Genomic DNA, 3,204 nt, shown 5'->3' with positions numbered 1-3,204 from the left:
TTCCCAATCATTTGTGTAGAGCACTTAAAAAATGTGAGCTTGCTAATCAACTGTTTTGATTTTCAAGAACTATTGCCGAGGTTTGAAGAAAATAGTTTTATTACTTAACTTATAAAGAGATTAAAGAGCTTGAAACAAATATTAAAAAGAAATTTCTGCCTTTGTTAGCATGGTGTTGGGCTTTAAACACATCAATTCTGATAATCGAATTATTGTTTCTTTTACTAAGAAGTGACACTATGGAATTGCAATACTGGTCCAACACAGCCTTGTCTGTCTTTTCTTTTTTAAAGTAAGAAACAGAGTGTGAATAATCAGAAAGCCCAGGTTCAGTTAATCCAAGACCCTAGCTGCTTGGTTCCAAAAGCACTTGCAGAGAAAACCCCCAGGGTGGCAGGGGAGGTTACAGGAGTAATTAATAATAACTGGAACCCAGTGAGTGCGAAGCCAACTCTCATGAGGTTGTTTTGTTTCAATTTATCCTTTACTTGGGCACATATTTTCTCCTCAAATACTACAGTTTTTCTTTTACTTTTCCCCTCAAAGTACAAAAAGTAAGAAATATAAACAAGCTCTTGCATTGTTACTTAGAAGTAATAACTCAACCATTATAGAGCTATCTACATACTGATAAATCCCATCAAACCTTGGACAATTCAATAACATACAAAAATATTAGGGCACAGGAAGAACTAAGACCCACTTCTTTTTGTGACACATAAGATTAAAATATTCAATCTAAAGAAAAACACAATCATTTTGGCTTTCCTCTGCATTCACATGATGATATACTTAGTAAAATATTCCTCTATAATTATGTTTGGTCTTATTATTTCAAGTCAGGTTTAAAACCTCAAAACCAGTCATCCAGACAAAAAAGGTGATCAGAAAGATGATCTCTTCCCCACCTTTTAACCCCCCAAAACGATGAGGTCATTTTTTATGAGGTCATTGTTATGACATCACACCAAACACTGGGCTGTGGTGACAAATGCTAGGTCCAGTTTCTATACAATCCTTTTTGGTGTGGCATCCTGGGAGAACTCAGTTGTGGAAGCCAGCATTGACCCTCAAACCAAGCTGCCTATCACCCCATGTGGTGTGTAAACGTTCATCAGTGGGCTTTGGCTTCAACTTGCGGCCACTCAATTCTTCACTTTCTTTCAGCCTGGCATCTACAGTTCTTTTCAAATATCTTTGCAAGCGACGTCCAAAGTCCCTGAACATAGAGTTGAGTCTCCAGAGAGAACAATATTCTTGTAGAGAAGGTGCCTGACATCAGTAGGACGATTCTGAACTATTTCATCTACAACTTCTGAGGTAGGTTGTCTGAAGTCTGAATTAACAAACTCTGGATGAAAAAGAGATTTCTGGTCCCTAGAATCTTTCATAACCAACATCAATGGAAAACTCTTTCTTTAAGGTGGCATTGACTCCAGTACACCGTTTAATACACTTTGATCAATCATCGTCATTCTTATTAAATTCTTTTTCTAAATCTGGGCAGACATAACTGTAGCATATCTTTACTGCCTTGGCAGTTTCCAAGGATTGCTCTGGAGGGATTCCTACTTCTCAGTCTCTCAACAGCTGATGAATAAAATAGGCTGTGTTTCGTCCTGTGATTGGAAATATTCTTAATACAGGTGCCAATCACGTATCATTCCACCACAGGATCGACTCACATTTCCTTCTGGCACAGGAATGACATGTGGGTCACTGTCTCCACTGTCTATCACAGCACCAGTCAAGGTCCGTTCTACTTGTCTGGAGGTCCAGGATGCAGCTAGTGCGAGAATAGCCTGCACAGCAATATATAAGCCTGGAACACTGGATGATTCAAACATTATCTCACCAGTATATGCCCTGTTTTCTGGCGTATTCAGTAGAGGTTCAAAAGGAAATAATGGTCTTCAGGTTCTGCCCTCAAGTATTTAAGATCACTTGCTCCATAAACATTTCCATCAAGTCCCAATCTTCATCATGCCATGGTGCATTGGCCACTTTGTGGTTCATGTAGGCTTCAAAACCAGTGAAGACGTCTAGATCACCAACACCTTTCATCACTCTTCTTTGAGCTTGGCCATCCACTTCTGCTAACTCCTTAACAGCAATTCAGGAAGGGACGGTAAACTGGGCTCTGTATTCCCAGCATACTCTAGTTTTGTATACTTTGTGCCACATTCCATCACACAGGTCAGCAGCCGTTATGCCACACCACGACAGCCCTGTCAGCTGTCATGCTGCTTGGGTTCTCGGTTCTATTTCATTGATCTATGTCTGTCACTGTTCCAGTACCAAGCTATCTTGACCAACAGGGCTGTGTAGTAGGATGTGAGATCAGGGAGTGAGATACTTCCTACTTTGATTTTCTTTTTCAGGAGTGTTTTGCTTATTTGAGGTCTCTTTCCATTCCAGATGAAATTGAAAATTGTCTTTTCCATCTCGTTGAAGAATGGAATTGGCATTTGTATTGGAATTGCCTTTGGTAGAATTGTCATTTTTCCTAAGTCTTCCTATTCAAGAGCATGGTATATTCTTCCATTTCTCCAGGTCTCCTTTTGTTTCTTGTAGTAACGTTTTGTCCTTTTCTTTGAATGTGTCTTTTGTGTTTCTAGTTAGATTACTCCCAAGTATTTAATCTTGTGATTAGCTATTGTGATGGGTCTTGTTTTTCTTAGCTCCAATTCTGTATTCTCTTTCTCACTGTAGAGAATCAACTGATTTCTTTTTCTTTTGTATGTTGATCTTGTATCCACTATGTCCAGTAGTCTTCTCACTGAGTCTTTAGGATTTTCTAAGTATACTATCATATTATCTGCATATAGAGATAATTTTATTTCCTCTTTGTCAATTTGGATACCTCTTATTTCCTTCTTTTGTCTTATTGCTATCACTAAGACTTCCATGCAATATTGAATAGGAGAGGTGATAGTGGGCATCCTGCTCTCAGAGGAAATGCCTTTAATCTTTCTCCATTGAGAATGATGTTGGTTCTTGGTTTTATAGACATACTTTTTACTATGTTGGGTGCTGAATTTTGTCAAAGGATTTTTCTGCATCAGTTGATAGGAGTATGTAGTTCTTATTCTTTGCTTTGTAATGTGATGAATTACAGTGACTGTTTTTCTTATGCTGAACCATCGTTACATACTTGTTATAAATCCCACTTGAACATGGTGAATTTATATATATATATATATA

General features: G+C 38.2%; 1 protein-coding gene and 1 pseudogene across 1 annotated transcript in view; both read right to left on the bottom strand.

Annotated features, from left to right (window-relative positions):
- Positions 1 to 3,204, bottom strand: part of TTLL8 (tubulin tyrosine ligase-like family, member 8) — a 118,468-nt gene that overhangs the window by 49,130 nt on the left and 66,134 nt on the right. The window lies entirely within an intron of this gene.
- Positions 955 to 1,965, bottom strand: LOC102868924 (annotated as a pseudogene).

This window comes from Elephantulus edwardii, unplaced genomic scaffold (assembly GCF_000299155.1).
Source record: "Elephantulus edwardii isolate Elephantulus edwardi_28Jun2011 unplaced genomic scaffold, EleEdw1.0 scaffold00064, whole genome shotgun sequence".
NCBI classification, from domain to species: domain Eukaryota; kingdom Metazoa; phylum Chordata; class Mammalia; order Macroscelidea; family Macroscelididae; genus Elephantulus; species Elephantulus edwardii.
Note: the sequence above shows the minus strand (reverse complement) of the source record. Positions and strands in the feature narration are given on the sequence as shown.